The sequence below is a fragment of the Cherax quadricarinatus genome, chromosome 64, assembly GCF_038502225.1.
Source record: "Cherax quadricarinatus isolate ZL_2023a chromosome 64, ASM3850222v1, whole genome shotgun sequence".
Taxonomy (NCBI): Eukaryota; Metazoa; Arthropoda; class Malacostraca; order Decapoda; family Parastacidae; genus Cherax; species Cherax quadricarinatus.
The window spans coordinates 2,265,829-2,272,667 of NC_091355.1; the positions used below are offsets into that span (position 1 = coordinate 2,265,829).

The 6,839-nt window shown below is 37.5% G+C and overlaps 1 long non-coding RNA gene across 1 annotated transcript; it reads left to right on the plus strand.

The window, feature by feature from the left end:
- LOC128700037 (uncharacterized) lies at positions 1-6,633 on the plus strand. Its single transcript, XR_008408697.2, has 3 exons — positions 1-43; positions 228-275; positions 5,323-6,633. It is a non-coding gene; the product is annotated as an uncharacterized lncRNA (long non-coding RNA).
- The last annotated feature ends 206 nt before the right edge of the window (positions 6,634-6,839 follow it).

Below are 6,839 nucleotides of genomic sequence, written 5' to 3' on the forward strand. Positions count from 1 at the left end.
GTCGCGTCCTGCAGAAAATGGCGTGAGGGTGCACGCTCCTTTGGTAAGCAATTTCTTCAAACTTTCCTAAAAATAACTGGCTATTATCGGTTAACAATGTTTATTACAATGTCGCGTGTACGTGGGTTTATATCTGATGCTGTATATCTGTAAAATATGTAGGAAATGTAACATTTAAGTATTTTTCTCCATAAATGTAAGCCATGACACCATTATTTTCTTTACAGTAACTGCTGACCCTCCTAAACCTGATGTCAACTGCAGCATCACCTGAGGTAACTATGAATGTGATATTGCAAATGATATTAAACCATTTTTTTTTTTAGTTTAGAAAACCCGTCGCTTACAAATGGCCACCCTGTTTAAGGGGATTTATTTCGGTGACTGAAATACTTATCATCTATGATTGCTACGTGGTTAACACGTGTATTAATAACTCAGTACTGGTGTATGCTATTAGTAACTCAATACTGGTGTATGCTATTAGTAACTCAATACTGGTGTATGCTATTAACTCAATACTGGTGTATGCTATTAATAACTCAATACTGGTGTATGCTATTAATAACTCAATACTGGTGTATGCTATTAATAACTCAATACTGGTGTATGCTATTCATAATACTGGTGTATGCTATTAATAACTCAATACTGGTGTATGCTATTAACTCAATACTGGTGTATGCTATTAATAACTCAATACTGGTGTATGCTATTCATATCTGAATACCGGTGTATGCTATTCATAATACTGGTGTATGCTATTCATAACTTGACTAAAGGAGTATGCCCCTCATGGAAGGTTCCTTGAAGTTGGTGAGGGGCTCTTGATTTAGAGAATTGGATCTGTGCTCCAGTTCCCCGAATTAAACCTGAATGCCTTCCACATCCCCCCGGCGCTGTATAATCCTACGGGTTTAGCGCTTCCCCTTTATTATAATACTGGAGTATGCTATTCATTACTGGAGTATGTTATTCATTACTGGAGTATGCTATTCATAACTACTGGTGTATGCTATTCATAACTACTTGTGTATGCTATTCATAACTGACTACTGGTGTATGCTATTCATAACTACTGGTCTATGCTATTCATAACTAGTGTATGCTATTCATTACTGGTGTATGCTATTCATAACCGGTGTATGCTATTCATAACCGGTGTATGCTATTCATAACAACCGGTGTATGCTATACATAACTACCGGTTTATGCTATTCATAACTGCTCTTCATATCTATGCTATTCCTGACTACCGGTATGTTGTAATTGACTACTGGTGTAATCAGACCTCATTAATGGAATGGTGCCTTGTTGATGGTGAACAAAAGTATTCGAGTAGCTTAGGCATTAAAACCCCTCCAGGCTTGCCATTTCCCCCATTGTTTGGCAACCGGTATCAAGAGGGGTACCTTGATATTGACGGATTCTTTATCCAAGGCATTGGTTACCCAGGCCCTTGTGGTTTAGTGCTTCTTTATTATAATAATTGGTTACCCAGGCACTGACCCCCTCCAGGTTTACCACCCCATATTTTGTAGTTGTCAAGGGGATGTGCTTTGAAGGTTTTTTATTTTTGAAGGAGTCATCCAGACATCATGACTCCTTCGGGTTGAGCAATTCTCCATTATTTCTGTTTTGTAATATTCGGGTTGAGCAATTCCCCATTATTTCTGTTTTGTAATATTCGGGTTGAGCAATTCCCCATTATTTCTGTTTTGTAATCGGGTTGAGCAATTCCCCATTATTTTTGTTTTGTAATATTCGGGTTGAGCAATTCCCCATTATTTCTGTTTTGTAATCGGGTTGAGCAATTCCCCATTATTTCTGTTTTGTAATATTCGGGTTGAGCAATTCCCCATTATTTCTGTTTTGTAATATTCGGGTTGAGCAATTCCCCATTATTTGTTTTGTAATATTCGGGTTGAGCAATTCCCCATTATTTGTTTTGTAATATTCGGGTTGAGCAATTCCCCATTATTTCTGTTTTGTAATATTCGGGTTGAGCAATTCCCCATTATTTCTGTTTTGTAATAGGTAATTGAGTTAGTGAGTAGCGAGAATTACAGTTGAAAATGTGATTTGGTTTCAAAAGGCACAAGAAAGCACTAGGGTATATTAGATAACGTTTTGGTCCTGGGAGTTGCCACAGGTCTGCCGAAATGTCTTCAATGTTTGCTCACATCTTATTAAAACATTTAACGGTAACAATTACCAAGGTTTATGCCCAATGTCAATTATTGGTTGAAGTTTTGTAATTGAAATAGTTTTTTGTTTAAATATGAAATTAAAAAATATCTCTGGCAACCTAATGTAACGTACCGTAATTCACCTCGGCTCAACCTAACCAAGTAATCAAGTACATGTGTATTACAATTCTCTTTTTCGAAAAGTTGCAAATTTGTTTTTCAAATATAACATGAATTACATTTACTAGGTCTTGGTCTTTGTTTTAATATTGCAACTGGTGTATCATTGGGACTTTCCAAGTCAGTTATCACTACTAGCACTGCCAGCCATCTGACAATTACTAGTAGCCGCGTTAAGGGAGGTTCCTAGATCCAAGGTATTTGACTTTTCCTCTACTTTTCCTGGAGTGAACCTGATTACCTCATTCCCCAGATGCTGAATAGCTCCTACTGGTTTAACACTTTCAGCTGTTTTTACCTGGAACCCTTCTGGCGTGTAAATAAATTAATCCTTTATTTTTTTGTACTGTTTTCTGACGATGTAATTAATTTGTTTATGATAAAACGAATCGACCGAAATATTAACTTAAATTTAAACACCCTCCGATGAGAGGGGGGGGGGTTGTTACCTTGAAGGGTTTTTAATCTCGGGAATTATAACTAGTCTCTTCCTTGGATTAAAGGTGATCGGATTTGCCAATGCCCAAGCGCTGTATAACTCCTAACGAATTTAACGCTTCCTCGTACTAACATTTCGAGCTACTGAGCTCCAAGTTTAACGCTTCCTCATACATTGAGCTTCAAATTTAACGCTTCCTCATACATTGAGCTCCAAGTTTAACGCTTCCTCATACATTCTGAGCTCCAAATTTAACGCTTCCTCATACATTCTGAGCTCCAAATTTAACGCTTCCTCACACTTAACATTTCGAGCTACTGAGCTCCGGGGTTGCACACTCTGGAAATTGCTCTGGATAAATAAGTATTGAAAGGGAATTTCATACATGGATTTATGTAGTATTTTCGTGGGGATCCATAAACATTTTTGACGGCAATAACAGTATGTAGTGAGCCCGTAAATACGTAAGATGTGTAAATAGGTGCGATGCGGTATAGATAATATGCAAGTGTCATAAAGGTACATACCGTGACTAGTGATACACAAATAACTTCTAGAATTGTCTCCCTGTATATATACCGAGAGTATTTTAATGCTTAGTTTAAAAATTAGTCGATTGGTAGTGAGCAGGTTACATGCAGTCAATAGGCTTGAAATCCATTGACTTTAAGGTACCTTGATGCCGGTGTGGGGCTCTTGGTCCAAGGAACTGAACTTTTCGTCCCCTTTGCCTCCCATTGTCCATGAACTATGACCCCTCCAGGTTTAGCGCATTCCCCTAGTAAACTTCATTAATAGGCATTACTTAAGAAAGCGAGCCACTGCTGTAACGTGTAAAAAGTGCTCTAGGAATTTAAAATTTGTACAGGTTAGTTTGAAAGTGGTGTTACTACACAATTGGTGAGGGGCTCTTAATCTAGGAACGCAGCACTGTCCCTTGTGGTTTAGTGCTTTTTTGATTATAATAATTAGGAACTTGGATCTGTGTCCTAGTTCATTGAATTGAGCCTGAGTACCTTCCCCCCCCCCCATGTATAATCCTACGGGTTTAGCGTTCTTCCATGATTATAATTACAATTGTTGGTTCAAATAGGTATCTTAACGTCTGGTACCACGGAATTCGTTGATCTTGTCAGTCTGTAAGCTGACATTTTAAGGATATAAATGTATTTTTAATTGGAACAACATTTTATAAACTATTGGTTGCTATGGATGCCAGTCCACAGTGGGAGGGGAGGCCTCTGAAGCATTATCTTTTAATCAAACCTACTTACCTCCCATTCCCCAGGTTATGTACGTATATACCTGTACAGGTTTAGCACTTTCCCACTATTATTATGACTACCTGTGTCATGCACTCTTATCAAGGAGGGAGTGCCTAGATGCAGTTAAAGTATACCGATCCAAAGAATGGGAGTTGCCCATGCATTATATGACCCCTACAAATTTAACACTTCATAATCTGGCTGTTGGTTTCGTAGACCCCACCAAGGGGAAGCTTTGATGCTGGTGAAGTGTTTTTGGATCCAAGGAATTGGCACACCCAAGCTTTATGGCTTGCACATCCTGGGGAAAATTCTCATAAACGGTGAAGGGATAGGAAATGACAGCTATTTTTTCACCAATAACAGCGGTACACACGTAAGAGAAACAAAAGATGCCAGTAAGTGTAATACTCGAGCGGTAAAACAAAATCGCTAATTACAAAGCATTTTGCGCTTATAGGTTGTAGAATAGGCGCACGGCGCAGAGAACATAAGGGGGTGATTCACAGCTCCTGGCCCCGCCTCTTCGCTGGTCGCTACTAAGTCCACTCTCCCTGCTTCCTGAGCTTATTGTATCATATATATCCTAATGTATTTAAACAAGCAGTGTATATATATATATATAATATATATATATATATATATATATATATATATATATATATATATATAATCAGTTAACTTTTGACGTTTAAGTATTATGTATCTGGTGGTGAGCAAGTTACATGCAGCCTCCATGACACTTGTGTGTATAGTCAGTTGGAGTGAAGAGTTGACTTCCTCAGAAGGTGACTTTAAAATATTTTAACTAAATTTACTAAATTGTCTTATTTTCTTGGGTACCTTTGAAATTTTAATTGTTGTAATGCTAATCTTCTAAAATTCAACTTCTCAGTTCAGACTATATTTTGTGGTTAAAATACCCTATGATTCTTTACATTATTTTTAAGGTCATGATGGTGCTGGTGGTGGAAGAAAGGGCTTCTAGTTCATTTATTCTGGTGGAACATCCCACCCTCATTTTAATATGAATAGTTCTTGATCCAAGGACTTTGAGCTAACAGCCATTAGATCAAACTAGATTACTTCCCATTACCCAGGTGCTGTGCCTTGTATAGGTTTAAAACTTTATGCTATTAATATTTTCATTCCTGTATCCACTGTCAAACTCATGTATGTTGTTTACACATTAATAATTTATTTAAAAGGTGTTGATTGCAGGAATTTAACAGATTATTTTTCTTTCCAGATAGTTTCGTTTTGACTGCTTATCTCCAGGATAATGTCAGCGGTAACTTTACAGGATCATTTACATAATTTTGGGCAAGTAATTAAAAGTTTTAAGGAAAGGTGAGGTAAGTTTTTTGCAAATGTTACTTGCCATGTAGTGAACCCCAATGTATATTGATTTTCTGGTGTATATTAAACTTAATTTATCAGCTTAATTCCATAACTGGAAGTTTGAATATTGTACTATGTATAACACAATTGGAATTTTGTACCTAATATACAGTTGTGCTGGGTTGCCCTCACCCCAAGCATTGGCGAATTATGAGTACATGCAATTGTTGCAATTATATATACTATATAAAATTTGTTCATATTTATTCATTAATTATGTTGAGTTTTAAGTGAGCATTTGTTCTGTTTGTGATATTTTATTAAATGGAGTTGTGCAACTCCTCACATCTTGGAACCAGTGGGTAACTGCCCTATTTTGGTCTTAGGTAATATTCCATACACTAGTTAAGGGCCTTCCGTCCTGGCAACTCTAGGGGTCTGCCTCCCTGGGAACTCCAGGGCCTGTCGCCCTGGCAACACCAGGGCCTGCCTGTCCTGGGAACTCCAGGGCGGGCCTTGCCTGCCCGCCCTGGCAACACCAGGGCCTGGCCTGCCCGCCCTGGCAACTCCAGGGCCTGGCCTGCCCGCCCTGGCAACTCCAGGGCCTGGCCTGCCTGCCCTGGCAACACCAGGGCCTGGCCTGCCTGCCCTGGCAACACCAGGGCCTGGCCTGCCTGCCCTGGCAACACCAGGGCCTGGTCTGCCTGCCCTGCCTACACCAGGGCCTGGCCACCCTGACCTAATTCACCTTGTAATTAAAATGTTTTACAGTACTTTATCCAAATTATTTGAATGGTTTTTCAGTTTTACTTGTATAAAAAAATCTGAATTATATTTCTGATTATTTTTTCTTGTACTACCAAATATTTTATTTGCAACTCGAATGTTGTTTGTTCAGATCAAAAAAAAAAAATAGCAATATTTTCACCAGTTTTTCAGCCAGTTTGTTGTCAGTTTAATAATTGTCCGTCAGTCCAAAAATGTTATATTTTCAACCTGACTGTGGTTAAATATATGGTATAGCCTTATTTTTTTAGTGAATGTTTTCATTTCGAAAATTCTTTTTCAGATAATTTTTTGTTTTCATTATAATGTTTTTCAGTTTTAATATTTTTTTCAGCATGTTTTTTTCTTGTAATGTTTTTCAGATAAATTCTAAAAAAATTTTCAGCCTAATCATTTTTTCAGCTAATATTTTAAATCTTATTAATTTTTTCAACTTTTTCAGCCTAATCATTTTTTTCATCTAATGTTTTTCAACCAGATTTTCATGTTTTTCAGCTAATTTTCAGCCTAATAATTTTTTGGCTGTTTCTCAGCCTAATATTTTTTTCAGCATAATTTTTTCAGCTAATGTTTTTCAGCTTAATTTTTTTCAGCATAACATTTTTTCAGCTAATGTTTTTCAGCTTAATTTTTTTCAGC